Source organism: Chelonia mydas, chromosome 1, assembly GCF_015237465.2.
Source record: "Chelonia mydas isolate rCheMyd1 chromosome 1, rCheMyd1.pri.v2, whole genome shotgun sequence".
Classification (NCBI taxonomy): Eukaryota; Metazoa; Chordata; order Testudines; family Cheloniidae; genus Chelonia; species Chelonia mydas.
In genome coordinates, this window is record NC_057849.1 from 15,898,787 (window position 1) to 15,922,585 (window position 23,799).

General features: G+C 45.8%; 1 long non-coding RNA gene across 1 annotated transcript; it reads left to right on the forward strand.

The window, feature by feature from the left end:
* The first annotated feature begins 8,099 nt into the window (after nt 1-8,099).
* On the forward strand, nt 8,100-20,843 carry LOC114019849. The gene is made up of 3 exons (XR_006285670.1): nt 8,100-8,166; nt 18,581-18,699; nt 20,666-20,843. It is a non-coding gene; the product is annotated as an uncharacterized LOC114019849 (long non-coding RNA).
* The last annotated feature ends 2,956 nt before the right edge of the window (nt 20,844-23,799 follow it).

The window sequence follows — 23,799 nt, forward strand, 5'->3', positions numbered from 1 at the left end:
GGGATTTTGGATTACTCAGTTTTATTGCAAAATTCCTTTGTTGACCTGTTGGACTTTGTCACCGACCCCTGAGGAAGAGCCGGGTGAATTGATTAGTTTAAACAGGTGTGACCTGCTCTGAGCTGTGGCCAATACTCAAGTGTGACTTGGTTTTAGTTATCTGTGTTTGATTTTAACAGGTTGATGATGACAGTGGAGGTTCCTCAATACAATGCACTGATACGAAAGGCACTCATGCGAGGAGCAGGAGCTCAGGAGTCCAGGTGGGCTAATGGTATTGTCCTTTTTAAGTTTATTGCACTAGATCAGGTTCAGATTGAGAAAATATCCCCACTCCTGCCCTCTTGCAGGGCAGACATAATCAGGGCATAACCAAAGCCTCTGCAAGACACAGTATGGAGAGTGGAACCTTATTACAGTCAGGGATGGGCCCAGCCAAAGTTGGATCTGGTTGAGATTTTGAGCCATGCCTCAACCCAAGGTTCAGGTATGTTTAACTCCAGGGTTTGATATGAGCAATTTATGGAGATGATTTATTTCCTATATAATGCTGTAGACATGCACGGTGCTTCTCAAAATAAAGGGAGATGGTGTCCTTGTCCGATAGACAGTTGTCACCCTCCTATACTGAACTTTGGCCAGCTGATTCTCCACAATCTGGATAATGATATTGCTTTTTGTTTTCATTTGCTGATCTGAAGGGGATTACCAATACTTCAGTGATTTGCCAATTACAGAGGTGACTGCTCTCTGTTATCTGATTGGGATGGCCTAATGATCATTTAGAAGCAATATCTGATCACTGTCTTATATAGGGCTCTCCACCTATCTAAAAGAGTAGCTTTACCTACCTGTAAATCTGCTTCTTTGAAGACGTCTTGCATCAGTCTCACTCATGGGCCTGGAGCTTCTAGGGCAATATTTACAGGAGCAGGATCAAATCCAAGAATGATAATCCTTTGGAGATGGTGTCTCTAAGGAAAATAACTTTTTAAAGCCATCTACAGAACTGTTGGGAGAGGGAGCACAATTGTGAAAGGGGGGATGATTTTGTAGTTAAAGCATTTAACTGGAGATTTGGGTTCAGTTTTCAGCCCAGCCACTGATTTCCTGTGTAACTCTGGGCAAATCACTTATCTCACTGTGATTCTGTTCCTCATCTGTAAAATGGGGGTATTAATGCTTCCTTTGCCTATTTAGAGTGTACAGTATTTGGGGTAGGAGGATGTCCATACATGTATGTACAGCCCCTCGCACAGTGCGATCCTGATCTTGGTTGGTCCCTCTAGGTGCCACTGCAATACAAATAATAATTAGATACAATATTGATCGTTTCCCATTCTGATGCTGTCCACCAAGCAGCTCATTCTCTTTTATTTTCTCTCCCGCAACACTACAACTCTTATAATGCAGTGGCCTCACTGGCTACAGTTTCTTTAGCTAACCCTACACAACTTGGTTCTTAACTCTGAAATCGTTTCTCAGTTCTCACATCAAATAGGACCGACCTACTTGAGGTATTCTCTGCCTCTTGATCCCGTTCTGTCTTTTCCCGTTCCCAACATAGCTCCAAAACAGAGGTCTAAAAACTTCTTCTAATTTCAAATGGTAGCTCCTTCTTTTGATACCATGCACTAGATGTCAGCCAGAGAAGGGGGAATCCTGTGATGTAAATTTTGTGTTTCTCCTACTGTCTTCCTTTCCCCTAAAAGTGTGTGTGTTTGGGGGGTTGTTTTTAAAACTTTTGCAAAATTGAGAACAGCTCAGTTCCATCTAGAGCAGTGGTGGTCAACCTGCGGCCCACGCGGGCCCATCAGGGTCTGATTGCAGGCTGCGAGTCATTTTGCTGACGTTGACAGGCAAGGCCCCACACATCTTCCAGTGGCTGCGATTTGCATTTCACAGCCAATGGGAGCTGCGGGATATAGAGGAAGCCTTTGTTCAAATGGTTTCAAATTCTCTCCACAAACTTTACCTTTTGGTGGGTAAAGTACCTAGCAAATATGGTAACTACCATTGTTCAGGTCTAGCTGACTTTTCTGGAACATTGCGGGAAGGGCTGGGCTTAAATACAGGTAGAATCTCCATAATACATATGGAAGTATAAGTAAACCAAGGCAGGCATTGCTGTGCTCAAAAAGAGTAAACTCTTTCCATATAACAGGCTGTTTTTTTATGAAGCACTGCTTGAGACTCTGGTCAGAGAGAGAATTTCTAAGGGATGCATTGATCTTATGTGCTGGCAACAGCAAAGACGTGCATCTTTTGATGTACACTGATTAACAAAGCATAACACTGTGTTACAAGCTTATCCTCCAAGCGTGGAGAAATGACGTCCTGTACTCTCTTCTGATTTAGCCTGGGATTTTGAAAGGAACCTAAAGGAGACAGACGCACAAATCCCTTGGGCTCAGTTGAAAATCCCAGTGTAAAGCTGGTTGAGCCATTCATCAAGGATGAGACCTAAGTTCCCTGTAAGCTGTGCGGCCATGCAGCAGCCTATTTAGCGCCGCGCAGGCATTCAGGGAACCCGCCCGGCCGGGACCTGCCAGGGCAGGGGTGGCCCGAACCCAGCCCCAGCTTGGACCTGCCACAGCTGTGGGAGAGGTGCCCCTCCCCCAGCCCCGGCCCTGCTGCAGCGGGGGAGGGGTGCCTATCCTGTGGCCCCAGCCCTGGAGTTGCCACGGCGGGGAGAGGCACCTCTCTCCCTCAGCCCAGGTGCTGCTGTGGGGAAAGAGAGCTGGGGGGAGTCCTCTCTCCCCGCCATAGCCCCGGAGTCCCTCCTGCACCCCAAACCTGTCATCTCTGGCCCCACCCCAGAGCTCGCACCCCCAGACGGAGCTCTCACCCCCCAACACACCCCTCAACCCTCTGCCCCAGCCCTGAGCCCCTCATCCCCAGCCCCACCCCAGAGCCCGCACCCCCAGCCAGAGCCCTCACACCAACGCTCTGCCCCAGCCCTGAGCCCCCTCCCACATGCCAAACTCCTTGGCCCCACCCCCATCACATGAATTTTGTTATGTGCACCAATACGAAGGTGATGTGTCGCACATCACCTCCATATTGGTGCACATAACAAAATTCATTCCACACATGTGTGGGAAAAATTAGAGGAAACACTGGATGAGGCTAGTTACAAACTGAGCCTTTCATTGTTATCCTCAGTGCTACTGTGAGTCACGTGATATCTGGGGATTTTCTTAAAGCTCCAGCCCCAGAAGCCATGCGCATGTGGGAGAATCTCAACTTTCTTTCTGTTTTTAACGTTTCTTGCCCTTCTGGTTACAGAGAAAAGCTTGAAAATGTGACCCCAATATTCCCTAAAGGCTCAAAAACCAGCAGGCAAATATAAAAAATAAAAACTATGGGGTTATTTAAGTCTTGGGACATTAAGGGGCTGGACTCCAGTTTTGAACATGTGAAATTGGCAATGCCAATTTATTGGTTAACACGTTGTTTGTGAACCACTCCTGCTTCCTGCAAACTTACTCATTGCCTGTATGTACTCTGCACATAGCTTCAACAAGGACCATTCGTTCTGTTGGGTGTTTGCAAACTGTTGGCTTTCAAAAGCCATTGTTTATTACATTCACCTACAGTCACGTAGCATTGCCTTGTGCTCTCGGTCTGGATGACTTGAACTTTTGAAGCAGAAAATAAAGGACTAATGCACTGAGAGGGAGCGTGGTCTATTGGATTAGACGCTGACCTGGATGTCTGCGAGCTGGGCTCTATTCCTGGCTCTGCCACTGACCTTCTGTGAGACCTTGGGCAATTCACTTAATCGCTCTGTGCCTCAGTTTCTCCACACACTGGCCGCCTTGTAAGTGTAAGAGGTAGGGATACACTGCCTAGAACAATGGGGGACCCTGGTCTCAACTGGGGCCTCTAGAGACACTGTACTACACATAATAAATATTTTATAATAAACATGCAGTATGAATTTTTGGATGAATGTTACTTGTGCTGAAAATCATAACCGCTTTTGGGATGCAGAAACATGTTCACAAACACCCTGTAGTCACTTGAAGAGTCTCAATTAATGAAGAGCATGATGTAATGAATCATAAGCACTGAGTCTGAGTCACCTTTTTGATGCAAATATTTGCAAGTTCACTTTTTTTTTATTTACTGTTCAGTTGGCTCTGGACCTGACTTAGGCAAAAACGTTCCCACTGAATTCAATGGGAGCTTTGTTTGACTCAGGACCAACTGCGCAGGCACTGCACGATTTGGACAAACTCCTCTCTGAAGTCAGTGGATTTAAGCCAGGGACAAATCTGGCCCGTTGTGGTTTGTCTTCGGCTACAAGCTAGGGGCGTGGTTCATCCGCTTGTGTCCACATACCCGCGGTAGCTCCAGCGGAGCTAGCGTGAGTGTAAACAGTAGTGTAGCTGTGGTGGCATGGGCCAGGGTTAAGCACCTATCCACCGTTTTCAGGTTTGTACTCTGCACAGCTCAGCCATGGCTCCGCTGCTGTTGCCCGTACTACCAGGGTTACACTCGTGCTAGCTCTCCTCGAGTTATCTATCACCAGTATGTGGACGCGAGCAGGGGACTCACACCCCTCGCTCGTAGGTATCGCTTTAAAGGAGTGACTGCCGAGTCTAATACTTCATACTACTACTATAGTCTATCTAGGCGCATATGCTGCATCTATCACTGTGCTATTACGATTTATTTGTACGATCACCGACAGGCCCTAATAAAGACTGGGGACCCCTTGTGGTAGGCACTGTGTGAGCACATAGAGGCAATCCCTGCTCTGAAGAGCTTATTTAATGCTGACGACCGGGGTCGTCGGCGGGCAGGATCAAACCTGGGACCTCTAGAGCTTAGTGTAGGAGCCTCTACTGCATGAGCTAAAAGCCACCTGGCCATTAATTAAGGCTGTGGTAGACTCATTAATCTCTAAGTGGTCTCGGTACCACTAGATGGGACAGAGCACCACACCCAGTAGATGTCTCGGTTACACTTACAAGCTAGATTGACAGTAGGTAGGAGAAACAGAGGCCCAGGGATGTGAAGTAACATGCTCAGGTTGGTGACTAAGATGGGAATAGAACCCAGGTTTCTTGACTCTCCGTGCAGTGGCTTATCTATTGGGCCATGCTATCTCCTCAAAGTTAAGGTGTGTTTTGGGTCTAATTTTTTATTGTAATTAGGTTTAGTTGTTGCTGTAATTCAGAGCTATGTCTAGTAACAGCCATTGTTACGAGCTGGATTGTGACTTGGACGACACACCCGCACAAAGGAGAAATAGGGAATAAGAACCCCCTTATACGCCTGCATGGGTTCTTCAGGTGTTCAGTACCTGTTTGTGGGGGAGTGACCGTGAACAACTTGCTTGTTTACTCCCGGCCCAGAGCAGGTCTGGGGAGTGCCAAGGGGAAAGGAATGAGTTGTGCCATGGAGCCAGCAGCGAGCGGTATGTGTGTGTGTCATAACTTTGATATAGGCCAGCAGCAAATGACTCCCCGCAAGCAAGGGGCAGCCAGGAAGGAACTGTGCTTCACAGGTGTATCTATGAACAGAATGCCTTTCTGGCATGGTGGGGCTTATGCACCACCCCTTGTTGTGTCTAAAGGCACAATCTAACCCAGACAGACAGAATGGTTGGAAAATGGGGGAATATGCTACTGAAAATTTCAACTTTTCATTTTTTTAAAAGGGAACTTTTAGTTTTTTGGCCAAAACCCTTGAGGGGAAAGTTTTGACCAGCTCTCCTACTGGACTGTTTGGTGTGATGCACTAAGCTGTGCACTAGACTTCACACACAGACAAGAAGCTCACAGTTAATAATAGCCATAACCAGTGTCATGCCGTGACACTTTTAGTCAGGCATGCAATTCTATACTTGCAGGCAAAATGGGGCCCTCACAGGTATGGTGCATGCAAGGTCACACCGCAAAATGGCTTCCTCTGTGCACATTCAGGGGCCGGACAGAACAGTCCTGGAATATGCAGTGCATGCCTTGAATGCATAGAAGGCACACCTCTGGCCATAACTCTGTCGGGGATGGCAAACAGCGGGGGCCAAGCGGGGGATGGAAACCTCAGGCTTGCAATGGTCAGAGATCATGAGAGGTTTCAGAGTAACAGCCGTGTTAGTCTGTATTCGTAAAAAGAAAAGGAGTACTTGTGGCACCTTAGAGACTAACCAGTTTATTTGAGCATGAGCTACAGCTCACTTCATCGGATGCATAGATCATGAGAGATGCTTATTGATACATATGCATCCTGGGCTCCAAATAGTTTTTACTTCATCTTATTAAAATAGGGGACAGTGTCCAGAATAAAGGTGGGGGTCGGAGTCTGAACTTAGATCTAAAAGAGAGGCTTTGGGAAGGGGGCTATAAAAGGAGGGGGAGGGGGAGGGGCTTGGCATTGCTTTGGGATCCAAATACCTGTTTGTTTAGTTTTTGGCTTTGTGGTTGTCCTTGGAAACAAACCAAATTGTGCACAGTATGTCCCGTGTATGTTTCAGTATGTTGAATATGCAATGATTCTGGGACCACTCACCAAGCTAAATTCTCTTCGCTCAGTTGTCCCAGAGGCCCACAATGCCAGTGCAATGATGAACTCTGAGGGAAAACAGAATAATTTCTGCCTATGCCATGAAAGGAGCAGTTTTCTGTGTCTGTCCTCTTGTTGGATGAAATTCACTTCTGTGTAGAGGGCTAGCACCTGGCCTAGACACCAGTTAAATTCCACTTAGGCCCTATTTTGAGTAACCTTGTTTGTTCGCATGTGCAACTGTGACAGAGGTAAAAAGAAAAGGAGTACTTGTGGCACCTTAGAGACTAACCAGTTTATTTGAGCATGAGCTTTCGTGAGCTACAGCTCACTTCATCGGATGCATAGCATATCGTGGAAACTGCAGAAGACATTATATACACACAGGTTTCAGAGTAACAGCCGTGTTAGTCTGTATTCGTAAAAAGAAAAGGAGTACTTGTGTCAGGCTGGCTCAGAACACACTGGCCCTGTGAGTGAGACCGCTGCTGAAAATTAGCTGCTGTCAGTGCTAGGATTTTGCTGGGATTGTGAGTGTCTGTCTTGGATCAGCAGCCTGGTGCTGTTTGTCTTTGTGTGGGCACCCCAGCTTGTGATGTTTGAACCCTCGATATGAACTGTCAGGGTCTAACTGAGCCACTAGCCGAAGGATTGTACAGTATGATCTGGGATACATGGACTGTTGTCCGTGTCCATGTATTTCATGTGTTGACGAGCTACCTGTGAGAATGAGACCTCACAGGTCTATTCAAGGCAACATGAGGCCTAGCAGATTCATAGCACAGCCCAATGTGCTTGCACTGCAGTGAGTTTAGGGTGGTTGTTAGAAGCTCCAGAGAACATGGCTTTGGAGCAGGGACTGGTGCATAGGCACCGACTCTGTGGGTGCTCCAGGGCTCAAGTACCCACGGAAAAAATATAGTGGGTGCTCAGCACCCATCAGCCACAGCTGTTGGGTGTCTGGGGGAGGCGCTGGGGGGGGGGGGGCAAAGAGCAGCAGGAGCCTTGAGGGAGGGGGCAGAGCAGGAGCGAGAAGAGGCAGAGTGGGGGCAGGGCCGCACAGGAGGGGGCGAGGCGGGGTGAGGGTGGGGCCTTAGGGAAGGGGCGGGGCCTCAGGCCAAGCAGGGTGGAGTACCCCTGGGGAAAAATAAGTCAGCACCTATGGACTGGTGCACCACTCTGCAATGCCAACATGCTGACCGAGCCATTGCTGCTTTATGGCAAAATCCTGCAGGGTGCTGGCCTTGCAGCGTGCTTGCAGTCCTGCATGCTGCTATTGCTAAGACCATGCATGTCAGCGCTGTTCTCTTTCATCATGCCCTTCTTTGGGGAGGGGATATACAGCAAAACAGCATCCTTTCCTGGTGTCCTGTTCTGGCCCAATGCTCCAGGACAGTGCTATGGGGCTGTGATTACAAGTTATTACACTAATTCTAGCACGATTGCTCCAAATCATTTTCCAAAGTGTTACTGGAGTATGTTTGGGGCCATTTCTGTCGTTCTGCTGTTGAACTTGTGAGAAGGACATGCTGCAAGAAATGGTAGTGGAGATTCATTAGGTGGTGCTCTTCTCTCTCAATCAGTACGGAGCCCTGATGCAAGGTGTCGCTATACAGCAAGAGGGGCCATCTTCCAGGTAAAGTACGTCAGGTAAGTAAACCAAGGGCCATAATCACTAGAGAAAATTCAAGATTCCCTGGCCCTTCTCACAGGAGCGTGATGGCTGCATTGTGTATGGAGTGTGCAGGTGTGTGTTTGCTTCCCTGACTGTGGTGAAAGGTGCACAACTCATACAGCAGCCCCCCATACAAATGCACTGCTCTGTGTTAGGGTGTATGCAGTACCTAGGTATCTGGTACACTAAGGCCACCTGTCATGCCAGCCTGTACTGTCTCATTGTTTCCTTCTGCTCCCTGTTGTCTCTCGTCTTGTACTTAGACTATAAACTCGTTGGGGCAGGGACCATCTTTGTTCTGTGGTTTTGAGCTGTGCCCAGCACAGGGGGATCCTGGTTCATGACTGGGGCACCCAGGCCCTACCACAGTACAAATAATTATTAATAATAAAAGTAATACCTGCCATCACCATTAGCTTGCCCTGTCTGTACATTCTACCTACCAACTGATTATTTTAACCAGAGAAGTGGCTGCCTGGTAATACCATGTTCACACTTGTTTCAAGACCTCCCATTTGGGTCCACTATCTCTGATCCTGAACTCTCCTTCTTCCATATTTGCAAATCTGCTTGTTTTCATTTCTGAAATGTTGCCTCCACAAGCCACCCCTTGGATTCCCCTTCTGCTGAAATCCCCATGCAAATCATCTCACCTGGACGACTTCAAATACTCTCTCTACCATCCTCAAAATTCCCAGCCTTCCACACTCAAGCCCAGGCACCAAGCTGCTGCCCGCCTTCTGAAAGAAGAGCCACCCCATCGCTTCCATCCTCTGTTCACCTGGCTTCCTGTTCATTTCAGGATCCTGTTCAAAACTGTCCTCCGTGGGCCAGACCCTTAGTCTCTAAGGGGCATGTCATCGAATCATAGAAATGTAGGGCTGGAAAGGACCTTGAGAAGTCATCAAGTGCGGACCCCTGTGCTGTTGCAGGACCAAGTAAATCTAGACCATCCCTGACAGGTGTTTTTCCAGACTGCTTTTAAAAACCTCCAGTGACAGGGATACCACAACCTCCGTTGGAATCCTAGTCCAGAGTTTAACTACCCTGAGAGTTAGACATTTTTTTTCGAATAACTAGCCTAAATCTCCTTTGCTGCAGATTAAGCCCATTCCTTCTTTTCCTAACTTTAGTGGACCTGGAGAACAGTTGATCCTAGTCCTCTTTATAGCAGCCCTTCACATGTAAGGAGACTCAGTCTCCTTTTCTCACGACTATGCAAGCCCATTTTTTAAAATCTTTCCTGATATGTCAGGTTTTCCAAACCTTTCATTATTTTTGTTGCTCACATCTAGACTCTTTAATTTATCCATGTCTTTCCTTTCTTTGACACAGTACTGTAGCTGAGGCCTCACCAGTGCTAAGCAGAGCGGGACAATTACCTCCCATATCTTACATGACACACTTGTTAATACATCCCAGAATTATATGAGCCTTTTTCTGAGCAGCATCATGCTGTTGACTCATATTCAATTTGTGATTCACCATAACTCCAGATCCTTTTCAGCAGTACTGCCGCCTAGCCAGTTCTTCCCCATTTTGTAGTTGTGCGTTTGATTTTTTTTCCTTCCTAAGTGAAGTACTTTGCACTTGTCTTTATTGAATTTCATCAGACCAATTCTCCAATTTGTCAAGGTCATTTTGAATTCTACTTCTGTTCTCCAGAGTGCTTGCAACCCCTCCCACCGTGGTCTCATATGCAGATTTTATAAGCATACTCTCCATTATCCAAATCATTGAAAGAAATATTTAATAGTACCAGACCCAGGACTCACACCTGTGGGACCCCACTAGATACACACTCAAAATTTGACAGCAAACTGCTGCTAACTACTCTTTGAGTACAGTCTTGCAATAAGTTGTGAACAGGGGTGCCATTTCCGATTGGGGGGGGGCAACTTTAACCATGATTCCAGGGGCTACTTAGGCACCTGAAAACGCTCTCTCTCTCTCTTTTTTTTTTTTTTTTTTGTGAAGATAATAACTTAGAAATTAGCTGACAGGAGCACTGTATCTAATTCCTATATAAAAAAAGAAATTATTAGACCCACTCAGCTCTAATACTAACATGTTCTGATATCTTGTGATAAGTCACTTAAAGGACACTGCTTAGGTTTAATGTATATTCTTATTTTGTTACTAATTCTTGAATACAGTTGAAAGAATTGTAGAAAATCTAGATTACTTTCTATCATGTAGGCTACTTACTTTTTGCAGTTCGCCAAGCTTGGAATAGATCACTTAACTTTTGAAAACATCCTACTCAGGCAAGGCCCCGTGAGTTTATACTGCACCTGCCTGGGGCTCTAGGGATGTTACCATACTACAAATAATAGACTAGAAACTGACTTTAAACAGGAGTAAAACTGACACTTTCAAGTCACTTTCACAGTATTGCCAAATCAGGCTCACCAAAAATCATGACATCGGCTTAAAAATCGTGAGATTATGTAAAAATAATAGATCATAGAATATCAGGGTTGGAAGGGACCTCAGGAGGTCATCTAGTCCAACCCCCTGCTCAAAGCAGGACCGATCCCCAATTAAATCATCCCAGCCAGGGCTTTGTCAAGCCTGACCTTAAAAACTTCTAAGGAAGGAGATTCCACCACCTCCCTAGGTAACGCATTCCAGTGTTTCACCACCCTCCTAGTGAAAAAGTTTTTCCTAATATCCAACCTAAATCTCCCCCACTGCAACTTGAGACCATTACTCCTTGTTCTGTCATCTGCTACCACTGAGAACAGTCTAGAGCCGTCCTCTTTGGAACCCCCTTTCAGGTAGTTGAAAGCAGCTATCGAATCCCCCCTCATTCTTCTCTTCCGTAGACTAAACATCCCCAGTTCCCTCAGCCTCTCCTCATACCTCATGTGTTCCAGTCCCCTAATAATTTTTGTTGCCCTCCGCTGGATGCTTTCCAATTTTTCCACATCCTTCTTGTAGTGTGGGGCCCAAAACTGGACACAGTACTCCAGATGAGGCCTCACCAGTGTTGAATAGAGGGGAACGATCATGTCCCTCGATCTGCTGGCAATGCCCCTACTTATACATCCCAAAATGCCATTGGCCTTCTTGGCAACAAGGGCACACTGTTGACTCATATCCAGCTTCTCGTCCACTGTAACCCCTAGGTCCTTTTCTGCAGAACTGCTGCCGAGCCATTCGGTCCCTAGTCTGTAGTGGTGCGTTGGATTCTTCCATCCAAAGTGCAGGACTCTGCACTTGTCCTTGTTGAACCTCATCAGATTTCTTTTGGCCCAATCCTCCAATTTGTCTAGGTCCCTCTGTATCCTATCCCTACCCTCCAGCGTATCTACCTCTCCACCCAGTTTAATGTCATCTGCAAATTTGCTGAGGGTGCAATCCACACCATCCTCCAGATCATGTATGAAGATATTGAACAAAACCGACCCCAGGACCGACCCTTGGGGCACTCCACTTGATACCGGCCGCCAACTAGACATGGAGCCATTGATCGCTACCTGTTGAGCCCGACAATCTAGCCAGCTTTCTATCCACCTTATAGTCCATTCATCCAGCCCATACTTCTTTAACTTGCTGGCAAGAATACTGTGGGAGACCGTGTCAAAAGCTTTGCTAAAGTCAAGGAACAACATGTCCACTGCTTTCCCCTCATCCACAGAGCCAGTTATCTCGTCATAGAAGGCAATTAGATTAGTCAGGCATGACTTGCCCTTGGTGAATCCATGCTGACTGTTCCTGGTCACTTTCCTCTCCTCTAAGAGCTTCAGAATTTGGGGTTCTTTTTATTTGCCTTCTGCTTTTTGAGCCTTTAGGGTGCACTGGGGTCACACTTTGAAACTTTCTTCACAACCATGAGGGCTAGAAACTTACTTTTTCTTTAAGAATGAAGGCTGAAATCATCACATATCCACTTGACTCCAGGAGCTGGAGCTTTCAGGAAAACATTATCATGAGACTCATTACAAAATCATGAGACCAAGAAAATTCCACATTTTAAAATTGAGGAAAAAAAATTAAGTGTTCTGAGGTATATCAGGGCCACTGCAGGCAGGAAAGGAAAATAAACAGGTACAGGAGCTCTGGGCAGCTTTTCCTCTGGAAAAAGAAGTTGAATGGTTAAATCTTCCAGTCTGTAATCAGGTAAAACTTCTGTTGCCATCAGTGCCTCCACTCATAGATCTTAACATGTGCTTAATAACTATAGATTTTATACTTAAATATCTGAGCCATCTTATCCAGGGCTACACATTTTATATGCATTGGCTCAGGGGCTACATTTTCTGGCATATTCTGAATAGTGCTGCGCACACCGATGGTGCCCAGTGAATAATACAAATCATGACAATAACCGACTTTATGGACTCTGTGGATGCAGTTTCTGTTCTTTGTTCTGGAATTGGCCTGGATACAGCTGAAACTCTACAAATTTGAGGCATAAACACATCTGATACTCATACAACACTTTCTCATTCCTTCCTTTTCTCAAACTCAGAACAAAAAATGACAAAATGTTTTTCAGTTCAAATGTAAAATTGCACAGAGCAGCCATTGCTCTACAACCAAGATTGGGCAGAATCTGCCATCCCTTGGAGGTTAAGTGATCTCCTCTCATCTGACTCTTGTTCTCTCTTTTTCTTCATCCTTCCTGACGTCTGTGTTGCTTTTCATGCTGCTGTCAACTATGACATCCTTCCCAATCGCCTGGGATTGTTTGCTGGAGTCTCAGCTAATTGGCATTCTTGGTTTTGCTCCCATCGTATCCTCCAGGTTGCTTACGAATTGATTGTTTAATAATTTGTTGAAGTATCTTTCGACATGTCCAAGGAAGGGTGATTGGTCTACAATTTCCCAGATCCTCTTTGTTTGTACCATGCAGCAGAGAGAAAGGCTGGTCCAGTGGATAAGGAGCTAGCTCTGAGAGACCTGGGTTCATTTTCCTACTTCCCCCATGGACTTCCTGTATGGCCTTAGGAACAGAGTTTCAAAGTTGTTTAGGCGCTCCAAGATGCAGCTCGGCATCTAGTGGGGTTTACAAAGCACCTAACTTTCTAAGTGCTTTCGAAAATCCCACTAGGTGCCTAAATATCTTTGAAAATCTGGCCTTTAGTCTCTCTGTGCCTCAGTGCCCCATCTGTACAATGCAGATAACTGCACTGCTCTACCTCACAGAGAGGCTGTGAGGAGATGGGGTAAAGGAGAAGGGGGCAGGAGCAGGGGGGGAGGGGCACATCCTGACATTAGCCCCCCTCTTTCCCCCTGCCCCCCGCACAGCAAGCAGGAGGCTCCTGGGAGCAGCTCCAAGGCAGAGGGCAGAAGCAGCACAGGGCAGTGGGGGGAGGGACAGCTGAACTGCCAGCAATTGGTAGCCTGCTGGGCGGCTGCCACACAGGGAACTTAGAGGAGTTGACAGGGGGGCCGCCGGTCCACCCTGGTTCTGAGCCCCCACCAGCTCACTCCAACAGGCTGCTCTTCCTGCAAGCAGTGGACAAAGCAGGCAGCTGCCAAACGACCTTATAAGGGAGCCTTGCGCAACTTTAAATGAGCACGTTCTCTAATGGATCAGCAACGTAACAACGAAACAACATTAACCAGGACGACTTTAAGTGAGGAGTTACTGTATAGTGATGGAACCTGTGACAGGGTGTACAAGCCCTACACTGGACAAGAAGGGGTAAACCCCACACCTATTGGGCATGCACCAAATGCTGGCTCAGTATAAAAGGGAGCAGCCCAGCTCATTCTAGGCTGACTGCCAGAGAGGAAGTAGGATACATGCTGCTGACTCCAACGTGGGAGCAGCCAAAGCCCCAGACAGTGGGAGCTGGAGATGCTGAGATCCAGGCAGACACCCGGATACCTGTGGACGGCCCGTGGAGGCTGTAGTCGCTGCGGGTAGTGCAGCCAGAGGAACCCGGAGACCGTGAAGATGTGCAGGCCACAGCATCAGGAGATACAGTAGAAAGAAGGCCAGGGAAACTAGGCAGTGGACTGGTTAGTGAACCGGGTTTTGAGTCGGTGTGTTTTGGCTGAATCCCCACGGATTCAGTAGCATGCACATGTGCCAAGACCAGGGCCCTGGGCTGGGACCTGGTGGAGAGGGAGGGCCTGGGTCCCATTAACCCCGGTGCCACCCCCATGACTCTGACCATTAGGCCACATAATCCTGCTAAGGAGGGCAATTGCATTACTCTGGCCACTGTGCCGCACCGCGCTGACATCAAGGGCAACTGTATTGACTGGCCATTGGGCCGCACCGCCCTGACATCAAGGGCGACTGTATTGACTCTGGCTATTTGGCCATACTACCCTGAGGCTAAGGGCAGGCAGGCAGACTTAAATGTGGGGCTGTGACGCCCTTGCTCCACCCCGAAAGGGGGATGGGGTGTACTTGCTTCGCGACAGGGCCATATAACTACTACAGGTAAGACTGGGGACTTCTCTATATCACTGCTATCCCTTCCCTTGGTTTTGACCCCTTCTTTTCACCTATCCCCCTCACATCTATCTCCCTCTTTTCTGAGTGTAATCTTGGCTGTATTTCTTCTGAGTCGCCTGTGTTCTCTTCAATGCCTCTGCCCACAGAGGCATTCCTGTTCTACAGGCTCATTGAAAGACTTCCAGATCCTTAATTTAATTACCAGCCCTTTCTTATCTTAATTACCCTGCCTCTGTTTATTAACAAAATACTGGCTCCCTGCCCCAGGGGCACACGCTGGGAGCAGCACCTCTCCTCTGCAGAATTTACATTCCACACTCAGGCTGTACTGCAGTTAAGAGCTCCTCCTGGGGCTAGGATTTGCGCTGCGAGCAGACCTCCTGTATGAAACTGGGGGGGAGATTGTGCACTCACTTTACAGTAATCCATCTAGACCACATTTCCCTAGTTTGCTTATGAGAACGTCATGTGGGAATGTATCAAAAGCCTTACTAATGTCAAGATACATCATCCCTACCACTTCCCCTCCACCCATTGCCATTAATCCTGTCAGAGAAGGAAATCAGGTTGGTTTGCCATGATTTTTTTTTTCCCCTCGACAAATCCATGTTAGCTATTCCTTACGACCCTATTATCCTCCAGGTTGCTTACGAATTGATTGTTTAATAATTTGTTCTAGTATCCTTCCACGTGTCCAAGGAAGAGTGATTGGTCTATAATTTCCCAGATCCTCTTTGTTCCTCCTTCCTCTGTGTTTGCCCTTCTCTAATCTTCTGGATCCTCACCCATTCTCTAGGACTTCTCAAAGGTAATTGCTAATGGTTCAGAGAATACTCAGGGCTAGTTCCTTAAGTACCCTAGGATGAATTTCATCAGGCCCAGCCAGCTTATTCCTTATTTTGGCTTGCACTCCTTCCTCCTTGTTGTTAACATTAATTGTGTTAATTATATGGTCACCATTAACCTTGTTAGAGAAGACTGAAGCAAAATAGGCATTAGACACCTCCGCTTTCTTGATGTCGTCAGTTATTAGTTCTCCGTCCCAGCTAAGAAGAGGACCTACAGTTTCCTTCGTCTTTCTCTTGCTCCTAACATATATAAAGAACTTCTTCATATTCCCTTTATGTCCCTTGCTAGGTGTAACTCATTTTGTGCCTTGGCCTCTCTCACTGTGTTCAGACATGCTTTTGCTATTCTTCTGTGCTCCTCCTCAACACTTTATCCATGTTTCCACTTTTTGTAGGATTCGTTTTTGATTTTTCATGTCACTAAAGAGCTCCTGGTGGACCCATATTGGCCTCTTATCTTTCATTCGCACTGGAAAGGAAAAGACCACTGTGAAGAACATGGGGCTGCTTAGTAATCATTTTATTAATAATATAGTTCGGAAGGAGGCTGCCTGTATGAAAAGATAGGGTTAATTCTAGAAGCGAGTGACTGCATGTAGGCAGGACAGGGTACAATGGCTTCAGACACTTAAGAGAACTCCGAACAAGTGGCTCTTGTGTCGTTTACCTCTGATCAGCTGCTGAGCTCACTGGATGAGATTGTCAAGTGTGTGTGGGCAGGGAGGGGGCGGGGGCAAGAGGGCAGGTTTCCCAACTGTTAAACACGGGAGAAACAAAACAGCTGGGAAATTGAGACAAAGGACTTTTGGGGGAATACAAGTGACACTCTTGAGGGAGTGGGCAGTTGTTGGGAGAGACCTGCCTACCTGACAATCATCTAGGTAAAACTGACCTACAGGTAGACCTTTTGTGTTAAATTCCCCCCCCCCCCCATGCTGTGCTTTGTTCCTGTGGTTAAACAAATAATACTTTTGTCTAAGAAGGCAGTTTTGGGTCACTGTAATCCAGAGGTCACAAGCTAAGTTCCCTGTAAGCCGCGGTCACGCAGCAGCCTATTTAACACCATACAGGTGCTTAGGGAACCCACCCAGGGACCTGCCAGGGCCGGGGAAGGGGCACCCCTCCCTTGGCCCCAACCTAGCCTGGCCCCCCGCCACAGCCGGGGCGGCCCTCCGCCCCCAACCATGCTGCAGCCCAGACCTGCCGCAGCTGGGGCGCCTCTACCCCGGCTGGCGCAGCCCAGATCAGGCCAGGCCAGGCCAGTGCAGCCTGGCCAGGACCCGGCTGCAGCTGGGGCAGCGCAGCGCAGCGCGGCCTGGACCTAGAAGCAACTGGGGCAGCCCGGCCCTGTTGCGGGGCACCTGTCCCAAAACCCAGCCCCAGCTGGACCTGTGGAGGCCGGGGGAGAGGCGCCGATCCTGCGGCCCCAGCCCCGGAGCTGCCACAGCAGGGAGAGGCACCTCTCCCCCACCAGCTCAGGTGATGCGGTGAGGCGAGAGGGCTGGGGGGAGTCCTCTCTCCCTGCCATAGCCCTGGAGCCCCCTCCTGCATCCCAAACCCCTTATCCCTGGCCCCAACCCAGAGCCCGCACCCCCAACCGGAGTCGTCACACCCCTGCACCCAACCCTCTGCCCCAGCCCTGAACCCCTCATCCGTGGCCCCACCACAGAGCCCACACCCCCAGATGGTGTTCACACCCCCGCACCCCAACACTCTGCCCCAGCCCTCAGCCCCTTCCCACACTCTGAACCCCTCAGCCCCACCCCCATCACATGAAATTTTGTTATGTGCACTAATATGAAGGTGATATGTCACACATCACCTCCATATCGGCGCACATAACAAAATTCATTCTACAATTGGGTGGGAAAAATTAGCGGGAACACTGGTCACAAGCGCCCAAAGGGAAAAACTGAACCCAGTAGGATCTGCTGGGCGAGTATGGATGATCATAGAATCATAGATTTTTAAGGTCAGAAGGGACCATTATGATCATCTAGTCTGACCTCCTGCTCAACGCAGGCCACGGAATCTCAGCCACCCCTCATAGACTGGGCCCTGGGCTACAGTACCTGTGTAAGAGCGGGAGAATCATGGGATTACACTCCAGGTCTCCTGCCTTTACCTTCCCCGAAGAGGTGTACTCTAACTGTGCCGAGCACTACCACTCCAATAGGCCCTAACTAGAGTCAGGATGGGTACATACTGGAACAAGTTACCTAGGGAGGCTGTTGAATCTGTCACTGGAAGTTTTTAAGACCAGATTAGACAACCACCCCTCAGGGGATGGTCTGGATAATATTTAGCGCTGCCTCAGTGCAGGGAACTGCACTAATGATCTAGCGAGGTCTCTACTGGAAAAGCGCCTGAGACATAAGCCCTTGTACTGGAAGCCTGGTATGAGGCCTGGGCTAAAGTAGCAATCTAAACTTTGCTGATATAAAGCAAAATCAGGCTGTGAGCTAGAGGCAGGCCCTGCTCACAGAAGCTGGCAAGAACAGGGCTGATACTGCAGAAACGCGCAATCCTAAGAAGTGCTAGGCACAAAACACACACACACACACACACATTCCACAAGGGTGGTACCAGAACACACCAGTCCCCATACCAAGAATGGTACAAACACGTTCCTCAAATATAACAGGAACACACTGACTCCTCATAAAGATAAGGTCAGGATGACACTGCGATGGATAGAGATGTACAAGGTGATGGGTGGTAACATCAGAGGGTGTCAACTAACTACATCAGAGGAGCAATACGTAACTTTTTTGTATTTGTGTATAAAGATGTATTTTAGAGGGAGTGTCTTTGTTTAGCCTAGGGAGGAACAGAAAGTCCTGTCATTCACTGAGCTGGTCCATTGTTACGGGCATACATGTATTAGTTGTCTGGTAAAGTCTGCAGGATACTAGTAGGGTGACCAGACAGCAAGTGTGAAAAATCGGGCCGGTGGGGGGGTGTAATAGAAGCCTATATAAGAAAAAAAGACCCAAAAATCAGGACTGTGCCTATAAAATCGGGACCTCTGGTCACCCTACATACTAGTACCATGTTTTGTTGACAATAAACCTGGCTGGGTGCCTTCGTACGTTAACAGATTTTATTGTCATTGGGCAGTTCGCTCTCGAAGTCTGCCATGCCAGCTGTCTGCGCAGGGCTGGGACAGCACATAGAGAGAAAACACATACACGCAGCCAGACATCTAACCGCATTGGTGAACCACGACCGCTAATCTGGTAAGTAAGCGAGCTGTCCTCCGTTTAAAAAACAACAAAATTATCATTTTTACATATAGTTTTAAAATGAAGTTTAATAATAAAAAATGCCTTGTTACTAAATTAATACAAAACATTTGGCAAATAATATACATTATCAATTTTTAGTAAAAGTTTTAAATAAAATAATTTAAATGTTTAACCCTTTTTAAAAATATTTGTTTGCCTTATTTTTTTATACAGTTATAAATAGAATTCTGGCGCCATTTGTTTTTAATTGTATGTTTGTCCTGTATGTCATGTATGTTGTCCTGCGTTGCATGTTGTGAGTCTCACATGACTGTTTATCATATTTATTTTGTTGCAATAAAAGTCAATTTTATACATTTTTTTAAAAATGTAAGTGGTACCACAGTATTTTGATATTATGGTTAGGGTATAACCATCATAATATTATTAATACCATTTTTTTCAAAATTCAAAAAGGTCTCAGTTATTAATATATGTACATATATTTCTGCCTCAACCATTAATGCAACTGAAAACAAAAATAATTCTCTTTTATTAATCAGTTTTGTTTTAGTTTTATTTTTTATTTAAAGGGGGGAAAAAAAGGAGGGAAAATCTCAACATTAAGGTAAAGGTAATATTAACAAAATGTCAATTTCTTGTTTGGGTTTTTATAAACTTGTTTGCACTTTTAAATATAGTTATAAAAATGTTATAGCAAAAATGTTTAAGAACAGTAATTTATGCATAAAGCTAATGAAACAATTTCAACAGGCTTCCACCTTTTCAAGAGGTTTCCACCTTTGTCTCACAAACACAGAAAAGTGTCATGAAAATTTAATACCCTCAAAGTGTTTGCTCAGACTTGCATTTAAAATTTATTTTGGTTTAATTTTATACACTTTTCTTTTATGGTATGTTAAAGGAAAGCAGTGGTTGTTAACATTTGTGCTTCTAAACAGTTAAATTGGTATCACAAGCAAATTAACTCTAAAAAGCTTGATAAAAATTCTGTTATTAACTCTTTTGCTAAAACAGAGTGCTCTGCAGGGGAAAGCTATCCACCTTCTCACAGAAGATTGTGAGCATCTATTTAAGCAATTAACCATTACATTTAGTATAAAATATTATGCATCCGATGAAGTGAGCTGTTGCTCACGAAAGCTTATGCTCAGATGAATTTGTTAGTCTCTAAGGTGCCACAAGTACTCCTTTTCTTTTTGCGAATACAGACTAACACAGCTGCTACTCTGAAACCTATATAGCTTGTGTCATAAAAAACTTGGTCCCCATCATATTGTAAACAAACTAAGTTAATATGTGTGTTAAATGTGGGTTACTAAAAACAAGAAGAAATGTAAAACAATAAAAAAAAAATTAACTAATTGAAGATGTTTAAGGTTGCATCCCACAAACCAAAACCACCAGAAAATATCACACCACAAAAACACCAAAAAATATCGTATACAGTTAAAAACACACACACACCCCCCCCCCCCCAAAAAAAGAAAAATGAAGGGCTTTATAAATAAGAGACTGGTCAACTACACCTCAGTCTACCATATATACACAATTAAGTTAACAAATCAGCTAAAAACCACCAGCTGAACCAGGGTTAAACTGTCATTTAATTTGAATTTAGCTACTGTGTAAAAGTAACTGTATCATTACTGTATTTTTGCTGTACTGTTGTATTATAGCTGTACAATGTTTACCATGTGCATAACTGTTTAAACACACAGGTAAAAAACAACACACAAATAGCAGTGAACAACATGAAGGCAAGGAAAAAACAAATTAAATTAAGTTACACGGTAACTACAAATTGGGTAAACAAATTCCCTGGTAGTACCAGTCACAATCTGGGGTGAGTGACACTTCATCCTAAGTGAGGCACATGTTATTAAAACAATCTTGTTCAGTCTCTGGGTACCAACACTAAATCCTGATACAGGAATATTGATTACTATCCATTCAGTAGGTCATCTGGAAGACAGCATCCATATGCAACAACAGGATCTACATCCGCCACCGGTGTATCACAGAGCAATGCAACCAATGGAACAGGGAAGCTTCACTGTCCTGTGAAGCTTACCAAAGGGTAACAACCAGCAGTACGGGTAACCTATAACTTTTTTTCTGGCGACTCACTTGAAGAAAATTGTTGATGCTTGCAACCCATCTGAGCTGGGGATGAGGGGCTTGGGTGTGGAAGGGGGCTCAGGGCTGGGGCAGAGAGTTGGGGTGAGGGCTGCGGGGTGGGGCTGGGGGATGAGGGGATTGGAGTGAAGGAGGGGGCTATGGGTTGGGGAGGCTCAGGGCTGGGGCAGGGCATTGGGGCACAGGGTTGGGGCGCAGGCTTACCTGCAGTGGCTCCCAGTCAGCGGCACAGTCACAGTGCAGAGGGGGGGTTCCCACCTGTCCTGTGCCCCAGAAGCGGCCAGCAGGTCTGGCTCCTAGGTGGAGGTGCACAACTGGCTCCATTCGGCTCTTGCCCGCAGGCACTGCCCCCCAGCCCAGCCAATGGGAGTGCAGAGCCAGTGCTCGGGGCGGGGTAGCGCCCAGAGCCCCGTGGCCCCCCTGCCTTCGAGCCGGACCTGCTGCTGGCTGCTTCCAGGACGCAGTGTGGTGTCAGAACAGGTAGGGACTACTAGTTTTTACTGGCCGGCCACCAGGGTCCCTGGATGCTGAGCAAGGCGACCCAGTGCCTTGCATTCTGCGACCCAGTACTGGGTCGCGACCCGAACTTTGAAAACCACTGACCTAGAATATGATAGGACAGTACTGTGTAGTAATTAAAGACAAGACATTTATGTATAAAGGCCTCATTTGTAATGTCACTACTCCATATTTCTTTTACTTCTCATATACATAGCACTGTGAAACACACTGTAATAATGCCTATCCCAGTAATTCAAAACACTCAACCTGCTACTAATAATAATGCAGGTGGTAACTGTAATTACCCTAATAGGAATGTGTTGCGCTCTGTGGCACCAAAGTAAAAGAGCCAGACTACAATAAATTTAAAAAATTGTTATGCTTGAATATAAGGTGGTGTCATATGTACACATACATAATATGGATATGGTGTATTACACCATATCCATGTTATTCATATGTATTAATTGTCTGGAAATGCCCCAAAGGCTCAATCATGAGTACATTCCTCAATCAAATCCTGGGCCTAACATTCCCAGGCCCACCATAAGGGACTAAACACAATTGGCAAATAAAATCTGTCCAGAAGTCATACAAAGAAATGTGCAGACCAAGGGACAAATGGAGCATTAATGTATAAATCGTAGGACTGGAAGGGACCTCGAGAGGTCTTCTAGTCCAGTCCCCTGCACTCATGGCAGGACTAAGTATTATCTAGACCATCCCTGACAGGTGTTTGTCTAACCTGCTCTTAAAAATCTCCAGTGATGGAGATTCCACAACCTCCCTAGGCAATTTATTCCTGTGCTTAACCATCCTGAAAGTTACAAAGTTTTTCCTAATGTCCAATCTAAACGTCCCTTGCTGCAATTTAAGCCCATTGCTTCTTGTCCTATCCTCAAAGGTTAAGAACAACAATTTTTCTCCCTCCTCCTTGTAACAACATTTTATGTGCTTGAAAACTGTTATGTCCCCCCTCAGTCTTCTCTTTTCCAGATTAAACAAACCCAGTTTTTTCAATCTTCCTCATAGGTCATGTTTTCCAAACCTTTAATCATTTTGGGTGCTCTTCTCAGGACTTTCTCCAGTTTGTCCACATCTTTACCAGTTGCAGCATTGAGAAGCTTTCCTTCTTTGGAAGATTTTTGCAAGAGGTGCATCAGTAGCCATCTTTTGTAACTTCAGTAAATGGAAAACTTCAACAAACATTGGGAACTGCCTTTAGGTTTTGGAGACACTGTTTAAGTAGGTAGCCGTATTTGTGCTTCAGGCTGTTCAGATGTTAATATACTGTGTGAACCTTCAGATGTCATGTTGGTATATTCTTCATTCTTAGTGTGTTCTTCAGCTTGGTTGGTTTTTGAGGCCTTAGAGTGGAAAAATGGTTGCATTTGTTTTTGTCTTTTCATTTTCACTTTGATCTGCTACATATAAAACATATGAATAAATTAAATGCAAATTTAACATAAGGATAATGCAAATTATGCCAAAACACACAACAGTTATAGATTTCTAAAACAAAAAATATCAAACAATTTTGCCAGACCGATCAGCAAAGCCAGTGCTGACAAACTACATGAAAAGGCTGAAAAACACCAAGCCCCTAAGAAAGCCTTATAAGCCAATCACTGTCTAAACCAATTTTAGTAGTACTTAACGAGGCTGTTAAGAATGCTGGATACACAACACAGTTTATTTGAACAAACATGGCTGGTGCATCATACTTTCTATTTAAGCAAGAGATACCACACACTACAAACTGGAGGCCAATGTTAAGTGCATTGTCACTTGTTAATCTGGAAGTTGGATGCAAATGCTCACTATCTTTCTGCAAGAAACTCAGCTGACTGGTTAGAAGCATGTGGTACAACAGTGAAAGACTCAGCAGTTGAAAAAGCGAAGAACTCTTTCACCACATTCAAAAAATTTGCATACCTGGCTGATGAATGCACCAATGCAAATAGGCTTAAAGTAGTAAGTCATTGTCCACGTTATCTTGATGTCAGTGGTAAGCCAGCAGATGCATTTCTAGATGTTCAGGTTGTAGAAGACACATTGGCTGCATCTGTGACAACCCACATCTTAGAGTTAAATGCTTGTAAATTGAACCTACCTTCACTCTCACTGTCTCACCCTTCATCTCCCCTCCCCCGTAAATTCGGGGGGAGGGGAAAACAATTTAAATTCCTGGGGAAAACATTGGCTTCAACACAATTGCTACAGAAAAGCACATAGAAACCCAGAATTCAGTCACCGGGGATTTTCAGCAAGAATTGCACAGGGTCAGCCTCCCCACAATCAAGTCCAAAAAGAACACGAGGAATAAACTTAATTCTTAAATACCAACTTTATAAACATAAAGAAACAGTAATAGCTTAAATTCTAATACAGAGCAAGGCTGCTTATTAATCTGCATATAGTAAATTCAGTTTGATCTAAACAGGTCAGTCC